The following is a 14,710-nucleotide window of genomic DNA, read 5'->3' on the forward strand; positions in this document are numbered from 1 at the left end:
CCTCTCAGTGACTTCAGTTATTCTTAGGATATAATTAGAAATCCATTATATGCCTTAGAAGGTCTTCAGTAATCTCATTTCTCTCATCCTCTCTAGACTCATCTCTTACCTTTTTACTTTATTCTACACATTTTTGGCCTCTTTGAATTCCTGTGATAGGACATAGTTATTCTCCAACTCCTTTGGCCTGGTATTTTCTCCACACCCTTGGTACCACATCCTTCTGGTTTTTTGTTTTGTTTTGTTTTGCTTCCATTTCTCCAGGTAGGAAGTAATTACAGAGATTGTATAGTTAGTGCTTTTAAAAAATAAATAACAGAGGGGCACCTGGGAGGCTCAGTTGGCTGAGTGTCCAACTTTTGATTTTGACTCAGATCATAATCTCATGGTTGTGGGATCAAACCCCACATTGGGCTCCATGCTGAGCATGGAGCCTGCTTGGGATTCTCTTTCTCCCTTTCCCTGCCCCTTCTGCATGTGTTCTCTCTCTCTCTCTCTCTCTCTCTCCCTCCCTCCCTCCCTCTCTCTCTCTCTCTCTCTCTCTCTCTCTCCCTCTGTCTCAAAATAAATAAACATGAAAAAAAAAAGAATAGAGGACCTTTGGGCAAGGTGGAAAAATAGGAACTGAATTTACTCTGCTGCTTAAAACAGAAAAAAAATAGACAAAATAAAACATCTCAGGTGGTAGGATTTTCAAACAATCCTAAAAATCTCTATCACAAAACTTATGATTGCAACTTTGGCCACCTAACTATCTACATGTATTTCTTCAGTGACACCACATCAATAAATTTCATTTTTTGTATATTGAGATAAATCAAATTTTCAAAATGGATCTTGGGCTTATGTAAAGCCTAAAACTACAAGACTTCAGAAAAAAACAGGAGAAAATCCTTGTGATCTTGAGTTAGGCAAAAATTTCTGAGATTTGACTCCAAAAACATGATTCATAAAAATACTAAATTGATGACTTGAACTTCATCAAAATTAAAACTTTTGATTTTCAAGAGATATTCTTAAGAGACAGAAAAGACCAGCCACAAGCTAGGAGAAACTATTTACAAATTTGTATATTTGAATACATAGGAAGTATATTTAGAATATATTAAAAATACTTTCAGAACTCAGTTATAAGAAAAAAAGCTACACAAAAAACTAGGAAGAATTTTGGACACTTTAATGAAGCAAATATATTCATGATGAGAAGCACAAAAAAAGAGGTTCAACGTTATTAGTCAATAAATACAAATTAAAACCACAATAAGATACCACTGTATACCTATCAGAAAGGATAAATTAAAAAGACTAAAGTTTGGAGAAACTAGAACTCTTATATTCTGCTAGTTGTAATGTAAAATGATATGACTACTTTGTAAGACAATTTAGCAGTTTCTTAGAAATTTAAACATACACTTACCATATGGTCCAACTATTCAGTCTTAGGTATTTATCCAAGAGAAATGAAAGCATAGGTATTGCACATGAATATTCATAACAGCTTTACTTTAATAGCCTCAAACTGGGAACAGTCCACATCAACAGATAAATGGGTAAACAATGGTATATCTAAACAATTGGAATACTACTCAGTAATAAGGGATGGATTATTGATACATACTACAACACAGACGGATCTTAAAATAATTATGCTGAGTTAGTGAAGACAGAAGAGAGTACATGTTATGATTCCACTTATGTAAATTTTTAGAAAATGTGAACTGACCTATAATAACTGCAAGCAAATCAGTGTTGGCCAGTGAATGAGGGTATATGGTTGGGAGGGAGGACTTAGAAAAGGACATGAAACTTGGTGGTGATGGATATGCTTATGATTTTGATTGCAGTGGTAATTTTACAGACGTATACCTATGTGAAAACTTACCAACTTGTGTTTAAATAAGTGACATTTACTATATATCAGTTACACCTTAATAAGGTTGCTTTTACCAAAAACACCCCAAAACCAAACAAACAAAAAACCCAAAAGAAAACCCACACATATACACAAAATAGAGTATCCCTAATAGAACTTCCCTTGAGCTCCCTTTTAGCTTTCCAGAGTTGATGAGAGGTGCGATTACTCAGCAGACTGAGTGGTACACACCCAAAAAAGTGAGAGTCACAAACCAGTGGGTGTGAAGAATGTGGGTGCCAGTGGCTTGAGAATAGATCTGGGTTCTTGAGGTGTAGACTGGGAATTCCCAAAACCTTAAAAGTTGTTTTATCGGCTTAGGATTCTAGCCCATGGTGTCCAGTTACGCATTTCTTGAAATCAGTCTCCTGGTTTTGTGCCGCCAGCAATTCAGTGAGATTGCTCTGTACCCTGTTGTTCAGATTATGTATATAACATTTAAGGTGGGTAGAGTATTGTGAAGTCGAATTTGTAATTGCTTTAATTGATTTTGGTAACTCTGGACAAGGCCTTCATATCATAATTTTAAATTAGTATTTTTTAATGGATCGCATGTACTGAGCATGATTGTAAAAATGTCTTGATTATATTTATCATCTCTATGTAACCTGATGCAATTCTCATCTTAAACTTTGATGAAATTTAGTGCGATTCTATTATTGGAAGCTTAGAAAGCCTTTCTGTGTGATGAGCAATTAAATGTAGGACCAATGGTTTTGGTAAATAGACTACAAAATATGAAAACCACATAACCCCAGTAGTTATATAATACTAAACAAACTTTCTGAAACATATTTTTAGGGCTATACTCAGTACAAGAAAACATGGAATCAGCAGTTTTCTCATGGATTATTTTTTTGATGGCTTAATATTCTGGCCCTTGCATGACTGAAATTATAGTTAGAGTGCACTGGAATTTATATTGCTGTAAAATTCCCCTCCCTTCTTTTGCTGACTGTTGTTATTGATTAATATGATGGTCTATATCTCATGTTAGGAAGACATTTAGTTATTATGTTAAAATATCCAAATGCATTTTTAGACCACATAGAGAAAAATTAATTAGAATTTTTGGACCAAGGAGTAGTATTAGATATGTCTCCCATCAAACATGAAATCATGATTATAACATTGCTCATATAGACAGTATTAGTTATTGTCTTCTTAATCAATGAGATTCGCCTAACTTTAAATGATTTGGTGGGGCCATTCTGAATAGACAAAAATGATTAGTCCTTTTTCTAAGGAGTATCATACATTTCTAAGTGGATTGTTTATATCTGAATGTTTGTTGCTCATCTCAATTCACATTATAAGGTTAAGATGTGGTTTTATTTTATGGTTTAATTTGTGGTCACTTACGCTAATTGAGGCTTGGACTAGTAGTTTGTAAGGAGTAAACAGACTATTTTTTTCAGATATTCATATTTTGATCATGGCTTAATTGTACAAACTGTCATTTTTGATATTGCCTTGACCTTTTCCAAACATAGCTATTTTGTATAAAGACTTACCTTTTTTAAAAAAAATCATTTCTGCATCTTCTTCTCTATTTTCTTCAGTTGAGGTGTGGCTTAAACTACCTTTCAGTAGAATAAATACTGTGACCTCTCAGGTAAGACTTCCAGACTTTCTCCATCAAAATCTTTGAATCTTAATAGGTAGAGTCTTATTTCCATATCATTTTGAAGTTTCAGTTGAAACAATTCATTTGTCTCTTGAAGTCTGAAATGATTTTTCAGTTCTTAATTTTATTTAAATATAATTAAAATTTTTAATTAAAAAATGTTTATTTTTGAGAGAGAGACAGAGACAGAGACAGAGAAATAGAGCATGATAGAGGAAGAGGCATAGAGAGAGGGAGACACAGAATCCAAAGCAGGTTCCAGGCTCTGAGCTGTCAGCCCACACATGGATCTTGAACCCATGAACTGTGAGATCATGACCTGAGCTGAAGTTGGATGCTTAACTGACTGAGCCACCCAGGCACTCCTATAATTAAAAATTTTAAATTACTGTTTTCAACACTTTCTGCTGCTTCCCATCTCTCTGCCTTCTCTAGTTAAATGCTTGACAGCAACACTACCTGAAATAAACACAATGCAAGCCACATAGGTTATTACAAATTTTCTGTACCTGTACCCTATAACAATTTGAGTCTAATCAAGAGACATAAATCACATATAGTTTAATATGAAGAATTATTGAGAAAGAAGAGTAACTATGAAGATATAAGGAAAACTGTAGAAGATACCCTAGACCTGAGGAAGAGTACTCAAGGAAGGATAATCTTGGAAAGGGGGCACTACTCCAAAGTTGAGGTTGCTGAGGGATTGTGTTCTCTAGAAATTTGGCTAGGGCAGAGTACCACCAGATATCCTAAATATCCATACTACTGATGACTGTGCAGCAAGAGCAAGATAAAAACCAAGAGCTCAGCATTCGGAATCAAGTAGAGGAGTCCTCTTCATCCCGCAGCATCTAACACCCTCAGACAAAGTTTGAAAGTATGTGGACTGTAAAGGCCAAATGCTTTAAGAATTCAGTCCCTTGCAGGGTGCCTGGGTGGCTCAGTTGGTTGAGCATCCAACTTTGACTCAGGTCATGATCTCGCTTTTGTGGGTTCGAGCCCTGCATCAGGCTCTTTGCTGACAGCTCAGAGCTTTGGAGCCTGCTTTGGATTTTGTGACTCCCTCTCTGCCCCTCTCTTGCTCATGCTCTGTCCCTGTCTATCTTTTAAAAAATAAAATAAAACGTTAAAAAAAAAAAAAAAAAGAATCCCATCCATTGTTAAGAACAAGTACTGGAGAGTGAATTTTGAACTCAGAGGCAATAAATTGATAATTGACACATAACCATATATAAAATGGGTGAAATTAATTTTAATAATATATTGTATTTAATGCAGTATGTCAAAATAATATCATTTTAACAGTTAATTAAAATAAGCATTATTAATGAGATATGTTCCAATCTTTTAGTACTATTTAAAATCCAAAGTATATTTTGTACTTACAGCACATCTCAAATTGGACACTAAATTTTCATTGGGTATACTTGATCTATATTTAAATTTCATAAAACTTACAGTTGAAAAAGAAGATTTATATACCCAAATTGTTTGAAATATATTTAAAAGTTTTCAAAAAATGTAATTAAGAACCACAAATCATTTTCCTTTAGCATTTACATTCATTTTGACAAAACTGATTCATATTTTTTAGAGGAATTGATATGAACTTAAGGGAAAAACATCAGTTTTAAAAAAAATGTTTATTCTGAAAGGGAAAGAACATGACTGGGGAAGGGGCAGAGAGAGAGAGAGAGAGAGAGAGGGAGAGAGAGAATCCCAAGCAGGCTCTGCACTGTCAGGGCTTGATCCATGAACCATGAGATCATAACCTGAGCTGAAATCAAGAATTGAATGCTTAACTGACTGAGCTACCAAGACGCCCTGGAAGAACATCAGATTTAAACTTGTGTTTAAGTTAATTAAATTCTCTAACTCTTGTGATAATATTGAATTCAAGAATTATAAAATTTAAAATTAACTCTGAATTTATCAATATCAACAAATGTTATTCAAAATTTCTTAGACATTTACAGCCAATTTACATAATGCTATCAAAAACAATTAAAATGTTCTGCGTATAAATCCATGCTAGAAAAATATATAAAAGCATTATTGTTGACTATATTATGAAGTTTGAATTTTAACATAAATTCTCACAACTGTCTAACGTCATAAATAAGCTTTTCCTTTCCTTGTTGATTCAACTTTACTTCATTCATATGCAGGGTGGTATGGATTATAATTTGATAAGCAAGAAACCCACCTGGCTTTTAAAGAAAATATACTAACTTTAACATAACAAGCAGAGAGTCATCTTATGATGATAAGAGATCTCTGGGTCTTCTATCTTTCATAGACTTGAAGCAGACAGAGAAAGTTATTCAGCTCTAAACACAGGCCAGAAGGCAAAGCCAATAGCCATGGTAAATCACTCTCAGGCAACTGATCTGGCTTTAATCAAGGAATTGATGAGTGTTTAGCTGTATTTCTGAATTGTAATAGATCCTCGATTGCTATGAGCCTTCCTTACCCCTTCCTCCCCTTTTCTCCCTTTTTTTAGAGGTAAAATATACCTCACATAAAATTTACCATCTCACCCATTTTAACTGTACAGTTTAACGGTATTAAATACATTCATATTGTGCAACTATCACCACCATCCAGCTTTAGAACTTGTCTCGTCTTGTAAAACTGAAACACTATACCCATTAAACAATAACTCTTTAATCTCCCTTCCCTTAGCGCATGGCAGCCTCCATTCTACTTTGTGTCTCTATGATTTTTGACTATTCTGAGTACTTCACTTAATTGGAAGAATAAAATATTTGTCTTTTGTAACTGGCATATTTCACTTAGTACAGTGTTCTCAAGGTTCATCCATGTTGTAGCATGTCAGAATCTCCTTCCTGTTTGAGTCTAAATAATATTCCATTGTATTTATATATTATATTTTCTCTATTCATCCATTGATGAGTACTTGAGTTGCTTTCATGTTTAAGCTACTGTAACTAATGCTGCTATGAACATGGATGTACACATATCTCTTAAAGACCTTGCTTTGTATTCTTTTTGGTATATACTTGGAAGTGGAATTACTAGATCATATAGTAATTCTATTTTAAACTTTTTGAGGAACCATCCTACTGTTTTCCACAGCAGCTATACATTTTCACCAACAGTGCACAAGGCCAGTTTCTCTACATCCTTGTCAACACTTGTTATTTTTTTGAGTTTTTTTTGTTTGTTTTTAATAGTAGCGATCCTAAAGTGTATGAGGTGGTAGTATCTCATTGTAATTTTCATTTGTATTTCCCTAATGATAAGCGATGTTAATCATCTTTTCATGTCTTATAGTTCTTTGTGTATTTTCTTTAGAGAAATGTCTATTCAAATTCTTTGCCTGTTTCCAAATTGGGTTTTTGTTGTTGTTGAGTTTTGGGAGTTATCTATATATTCTGGATATTAATAAATTATCAGATATATGGTTTGCAAATATTATATCCCATTCTGTGGGCTTCTTTTTTAATCTGATAGTGTCTTTAAATGTACATAATTTTTAAATTTTCATGAAGTCTAATTTTCTGTTTTTTATTTTGTTGCCTGTACCTTTGGTGTCATATTCAAGAAATCATTGCCAAATCCAATGCCATGAAGTTTTTCCCTTGTGTTTTCTTCTAAGAGTTTTATAGGGCAAGGGCTTGCAACAGGGGGGTGGTACAGCAAAAATGGCCACCTGCCTCTTTATCTACATCTTTGTGATTAGAAGCCGCAGTCAGCAATCAGAGCACAGATCCCTGATATTTGGAAGACAGGGTCCTTTTTACCCACTGTGTTTTTTGGAAACTGTGTATTAGCTGTTCCTGGAATGCCTGCATGGCTGCCTGTTATGTGGCTGGGGAATAGGCACCAGGTTCCTGTTATTGTGCCAAGAGCTGAAGTTGACCAAAATTAACCACAGTTGACCTTCTAAGCCTTTTTGTAGATTGCAAACCCTCCTGGTCTCTAGGGTCCCAAAATAGTTGCATCAGACATATTTTGCTAGTGCTATTGTAGTCTAGGTGGGGACACAGGTTCCTGGTGCTTCCTATTCCACTATACTCCCAGAATCCTCTTGGAATTAATATGCCTTTATGATCAATCTCCTAAAGCAGTTGTTTGGACATAGGCCAACCTTAAAATATGCATGTTAACAGAGACTGTTAACATGGGCTAGAAAAGTGTGAATAGATCTTGGGAGATTTTAGCAAGTTCCCTTTTGGTTCGATATTAAAAATTATTTTGATATGACTGACTTTTATGTGTAATGATGTTATAATAGTTTCCTTTGTCCGATATGACATTTAACCAATAAGTAGTTGTATTTATCAATCTGCAGAATAGACTCTATAATATCTAGTCATTTAAACCTGAAAATAGATGATAGTAATTGGTTCATGATTTGCTTATTTGGTGACAAGGTCTAAATCAAGCATAACTTCTCACTTTGTAGCAAATCATGTCATTGATCAGGGCAAATTTCCTCTGTTTAAAAAAATCATTTACCCCATTTTATCTTCAATTTCCATCCTATGTTCTCACCCTGTTTGAGAACATCCTACTGTTTGTATTTGTTCTTTTAAAAATTATGTGTATTGTTGTGGGGATTTTTAGCTTACATAAATTGTATCATTATATATGTCTAATTTTCTTATTTTCTTCTATTTAGCATTACATTTTAAGATCTATGTTACTTTTTAAATGCCTATTCAATATTTCCCCTGTTGCCAGACAGTGGTTTATAATAGGCATATGTACACTTTATCTGTCCTCTTCCCAGTGGTGGACTCACAGATCTCCTATTCCTTATCGTTGCGAACAGTCTTTGCATACCTTCTCTTGTGGATTGGATCAGAAATTTTATTTAGCATAAAACAGTGCTGTTAAAACTGGATTTGAGATAATCTAACTTCATATATGTAACTTTAAAGACTCACATCCTATGCTTCTCCCTGGGAATTTAAATTAAAGGCCAGAGGAAGAAACCTTTTAGTCCCAAATTAAGGGGCACTGATTTTCCCACAGACTTACTAATGAAGTGAATCAAGCCATTATAGTGTGGTTTAAATTCTGTGTGAATATCAAGTATTGTTTAAATAGTCATTAAAAAATACTTATGGAAAGAAAAATTCTCCCATGGAAGTGTATGAAAATTGTTGCTATCATTATAAAGTCATTCAAAAGGAGCATATTATTTGCTATGCAGTCTATCATAAATTCTGACTTTTCCAAATAATTTTAAGTACTATGAAAGAATTGCCATTTTCTTCCCTCTAATCTTGAATCTTGGCATCTTTGCCAATTCTTCTGAACTGAATCGAGGTTATAATCCCCAAATAACACCATCCATCAAATTTTCAGACTAGTGGCTAACATGAATATGTACACTTGAACTACTGGTCAACGTTTTGTACTAGTTTTAGGCTAATTCACACTTAAATATCTAATACAATATAAGTCACTTTCTTCCTATGAACAATGATTAAACATATTGAATTTCAATACTTTTTCTTTTTCTCCTTTTAGACATTTAGGAACTTAAAATTCTTTGAAATCAATTTTAAGATTTTTAAGATTAATTTTGAAATAATAATAATAACAATAATAATAATAAAGTTAAGGCCTTATTTCAAGCCAAGAGTTTAGTATCATAGATTAAAAGTCGTCACAAATTACTTGAGCTTTTTTTTTCATTGAGGTTTAGGGTCTTATCCCCACTTCTGGAATCTAAGTGAGCTTGGTGACTTTTCTGATCGGTACAGTATGACAATGTGACCTTGTGTCTCTTTCCAAGCCTAGCTTTTAAGAAACTGGTAGTTTCCAATGATAATGTCGTGGAATGCTCATTGTGAGTGCAAAAAGCTTCCATGTAAGAAGACTGCTGGAGAGTCATGCTATGAAGAAACTCATTGGGCCACCTGGAGACCCGTATGGATGTCTGGTTAGCCTCTGGCTATCCTAGCCATTTCAGTACAGGTGTCAGACATGTGAGTGAAGAAACCTTGAGATAACCTCAGCTCCTCTTTCCCTATAATCAAATGAGAGACCCCAAAGAAGAGCTACTTTAATTGAACTCAGTCAACTCACAGAACAATGTGAGAGAAATAATTGTTTGAAGCCATTAAGTTTTGGAGATGACTCATATTCAGTACTGGATAATAGGAACACTTGATCTCCAAATAGTTGCTCAGGCTTATGGGATGTTATGGGTAATTGTATTAAAACAAAATGTGTCAATGGGACCATGTGGACTCTCTTCTTACTAAAATAGTTTATTTCTATCTATGATAACAGGGGCAAAAAGCAGGAAATAATAAGTAGTTGCTAAATGTTTAGGGATTGGACTGAGTTTGAAACTAATCATTGCAGGGACCTATTGGCCAAAGAATTCCAGAAAGAAATAGAGACAAATGTATTTGCAACTGTGGATGAATCTGATGAACCTGAAAATGATTCTGTTGTTATAATGCTGGAGAGTGTATCTCTTAGGAATTCTTTCATCATTCCCCAGAAAACAGTTAGCATTTCTCTGTGGGACCATATAGACCTGGGAAATTTTTGTTTTGTGAGATGAATCTTTATTCATTTCTCCATCTGGGACTGTGTATATATTATCACAATGTATGAAAACTTACCATGCATATTTGTGTACTTTCATATGTCCTACCTTTGTGTCCTGAATCTGTATTGAACAGACCTGTGATCTACCTAGATAGCTGACACTCAGTATCTTACTCTGTAAAATGAAGATAATGACTGTAATGAGTTTATAAGTCTGTATTGTGAAGAACAAATAGAGAACTCATGAAAAACCCATGGGAATGTCTGGAAGATATTAGATGCCTGATGCCCAATTTATTAATATTAATTTAATTATCACCATATAAATCATAAGAATGGAAATAAAAGGTAGCAGCAAGAAAGATTGTTTACAAACAGATTAAGTCTATATTTTCTCTATTTTTGAGCAAAGGGTCCAGTAGAATCCCAGTCCTTCCCAGTCCTTCCCACTGCTATTTGCAGATGATTAAAAAAATATTTTCTTGAGTAAGTAGTAAATATTTGGATGCCAGTGTGAAATGTTCTCTGTGTATTTCTTTCATTTTAAATAGAATACTTTTGTATTTTGGAAGAATGTATGCCTTGCAGTTTGGGTCAGGTAGTGAAAGACTGTAAGTCCTCAGATGATACTTAAAGAATTTATTGCCTAAGGTTGAACTGAGTATGGAATAGTACAAGCTGAGTTGAGATGACTCCCTTCCTGGGGAAAAAAAGATGAAATAAGATATAAAATTCGTCATGATCTGGAGATTTTTTTTACCTCTTATTCATTAAGTCTCCCCATTGCTTGCCTTAGAGTCCTCATTTTCTGTGTGTGGTTATGTATATTTGTTGGGCTGCCTCATCTCTGGGAAGCTGCACGTCCCTTCCTCCTGCCAGGGTCCCTCACCCCTAACCCTTTCTCTGACTAATGAGCAACATGTATTTTTCTAATCTGAGAATAGAAATCACTTTGGAAAGTCTGCTCAGATGCACTAAAAAGTTAGATGTCTCCTTTCTTAATGTTTGTGTGACTGCATGAATTTTGCTCAATCTAACCCCTGTCCTACTCTACTGAAAAATGCAACGCCTTTGTCTCTTCCAGTAGATGGTAAGCTCCTTAAGGGAGCTTGTTTTCGCTGGTGTGTACATTGTGTGACATAAAGAATGAAAGTACTCAGTAAATATTTGTTGAGTTAAGGAATAAGAAGATGCTAAAGTCAGAGGGTCAACTCTTGAGGCTGATCAGGAGAAAAAGAGCATGGTGCCACAGAAATTATAACTTGTGGCTTCAGCCCTGTTTTGTTTAACCACCTTTTGGAGGCTAGTTGAGTTTTCAAAAATTTTTCTTCCCATTTACTTTGCTTTTGTGTTTCCATATATATCTAGTTTATATCATATTTTACTTATGGGCCTGAGCCCCCTCTTTGTTAAAACATTGACCTGTTTTTATTTTCTAACCCCAAAGATTGAATTTATTTTTGCAGTAATAGTGGTGGCATTTGGATCACCTTTGCAAATGTGGATGTTCCCTTAACACACATTAAGACCTTATCACACTCTATAGTATTCCAAAAAGGGAGGTGAACTGTTTTCAAAGGTAATAAATAGCTTTAACAACAAAGGATGTAAACACCTCATGAAACAAAAAATCTCTAGTCATATGAATGACTTGTGGCTAAACATTTCAACAGGATCAGCCTTTGTTTCTTTGATCTTTAGGTTTTTACTTTTGAATGTCCACACCTGGCAAATGCAGTAAAATACACAGCATCTGGATTACAGAATGCAAATAACATCCATTCAGGCAAACCTTTAAGAATAGCTGCCTTGGTATCTGCATCATGCTTTGGAAATAAATTGATTTGGACTGCAGTAGGAACTTTATATAATTTTATATGATTTTCAACTTTAACTTTTTTGGGGGGATAGACCTATTATGCCTCCCTCTTTGGTACTGAATAGGTCTTTTTACTATTCTCAATCTCATTTTAATACAAATGATATTAATCTAGTATTTTACTAAGAAGGACAAGTTTTGCTTCTTAAGTGTACCTTTTTGCTTTGCTTTAGACAGACTTCTGAAATGCAGGAGAGAATCATTCACTGGCAAGATTCTTAGAAATTTCCTTTATATTATTTATTGTCTTTAAGTTTTAGGTAGCTTGGAAGAATGTAAACATTTCAAACAAGATTTTTTTCCAATTGTACATCATCATGACTTCCTTTTTATCAAAACTTTTATGGAAGCAGGAATAGGAAATGTGTAGGGATTGGCAAAAAATAGAGGAAGGCAAACATTAATTATTGTGTATAATTGAGTAATATGCCTTAGAGGGGAAATGTTTCTGGGACAGGTTTTATGTTAAATAGACAGCCATGTGACTTAGTGCTCCAAGAAAACTTGTATATTATGTTCTCTTTAAGTGGATTGTTAAACTTGCTTTTAGATATAGTAAAAGTGATTCTAGGTTACTTAAGCAATTTATAATAATTTTAAGGTCTTTTTACTGAAAGCAGTTTGGTTATTATATATTTATATGTGGCTGATGCAATTGGGTTATGGTTTTTAATTTCTGTAACCTGGCCATTGTTCATAGAAGGTATGCTCAGAATATGTTGTATTCAAAGTGTATAAAATTAAATACAATTAATATCTATTCATTCAGACAATGCTTTCGTTCTTTTAATTTTTTTTCCTATCCTATCCATCTAAATATCCAGATGTTTGGTGTTACATGTGATTGTATGAAAGCTCTGATCTGAAATCCTATGGCTTACTGGATTACCCTTTACCCACATGGTTTAAATTAATAATAAAAAAATGAACCAGGGCAATCTTGCAACAAAAGAACAAGACTTTATTGTATAACAGAATTGCAGATGTGGAAAGGTGCTCATAATAGAGACAGAATATTTCTGTTTCATAGAGCATCTGGAATGCCACAAGATCTCTACGTTATCAGGAGCTAATGTTAGACAGCCTTGGTTTGTGATTAATTTAATATTCAGAGAAACTTTTTTTTAAAGCTTTATGCCATTCATCATCATAATGTCATTTTTGCAATCCTAAAATGATTTACAAAGTCAACTCTCCCCCCTAATTTCTAAAACAATATTAAGACATCAAAAAGTTTCAGATAGAAACTTCAAAGGGCAGCCAAGTCAGAGATTTCTGGCTAAGACAGTTTAGATCATTTAATATCCTCTGGTTTCCCTAAGATTAAATTACAGCTTATAGAATTCTTGGAATCTAGCTAAGGAAGTATTATATAATACTGCATGGCAATTTTGGGGAGGCTGGCAAAAGACTGTACAAAGAAGGAGATGCCATCTTTTCAATTTATCAACCTTTCAGTGAGTGCTTGTGAAATATTAGAGGTATGAGAAGTTACCCCAGTGTGAATATGAAGCTCTAATAACCAAAGACATGTTTGTGTGTAAGCTTGGGATGACATTCATGTGGCGACACTTACTTTCTTCTTTGTTGAGTTGTCACATTGCAATGGAGCTTAGGTTCAAGGAGTGAAATTATGAATCACGAATGGATATCTGAGGCAGGAACTGATAATAGGAATTCATTCTGGCACAGCCACAAAGACAGTGTTTCCAGTCACTGTGGTTTTCTAGGGACAGCAGTGACTGCCGGTTGCTTGTGTAGTGCCACGATGAGGCAGGCCAGAATGACACCACACATCATTCCGGCTGTAGGAACAATCCTGTACGTAACCACTAGGTCTCTCTGAGGAAATTTAGCATGTTCCAAAAGAACCGCATTCAGTTTGAAGTTGAGCTGGTAGAGGAGAAGGTCTGTGAAACAAATGTTAGTTCTCTGACTAAACCAAAATATAAGTGATTGTTACAGGAAATGACCTGTTACAAAGGACTTTTCCATCCCAAACACACACATGCTGCCAGAAAGATGAGCGTGTGGTACACTGTGATGTGCATAAAAGCAAGCTCAATCACTTTCAGGATAATGTATTTTTAAACAAGATTTTGGCACCTTGGACTACCCTGTTGGCCTGATAGTAGGTTTGTTCCTATGCCTTGGCAACAAATTGTACAAACAAAATGAACTGAAGTTTTCATAATTGGGAGAGGGAAGCAACAACAGAAAAGAGAGAAATTAGAGAACAATATTTATAGAAAAATTACTTTTCACAATCTTAAGTTGGTCTTCAAAATATAAATGTGTACCTGTGATTCCTAACTTCACTGTTTTGTCCATGTGCACAAGATCATCAGTACCCTTAAGCCACAAGAGTATGATTTAAGTGCGAGATCTGCTTAAGCATTTAATGTATTGAAACCATAGTCTTAGGAAACCAGAGTTCACTTTGTAGATATATTTCAATTTAGCATAACTAAGTAGATCCAAACCCTTATTAGTTCAAGCTGCATTTTATACTGTTCCTAACATGTGTTGATCTTCCCAGTGTATTTTATTTGCGCTTCACATTCTAAATTTAATAATGTATTCTATCAGAATGTGGTTACTCCATTGTGAAGAACAAAACTCTCTATTTTCTTAAGCGTAAAGTCTTGCACAAATTCCTTGATGTCATATTTTTGCAGCCATTTTCTTTCTTGGATTCTGCTAGGTAGTTACTTAGGATTTCTTTGTGTGTAATATGTCTAAAATAAAG

At 34.5% G+C, this 14,710-nt stretch overlaps 1 pseudogene; it reads left to right on the forward strand.

Moving 5' to 3' along the window:
• LOC102971522 overlaps positions 1-14,710 on the forward strand; it is a 67,822-nt pseudogene that overhangs the window by 3,843 nt on the left and 49,269 nt on the right.

The sequence above is a fragment of the Panthera tigris genome, chromosome A2 (genome assembly GCF_018350195.1).
Source record: "Panthera tigris isolate Pti1 chromosome A2, P.tigris_Pti1_mat1.1, whole genome shotgun sequence".
Lineage (NCBI taxonomy): Eukaryota > Metazoa > Chordata > Mammalia > Carnivora > Felidae > Panthera > Panthera tigris.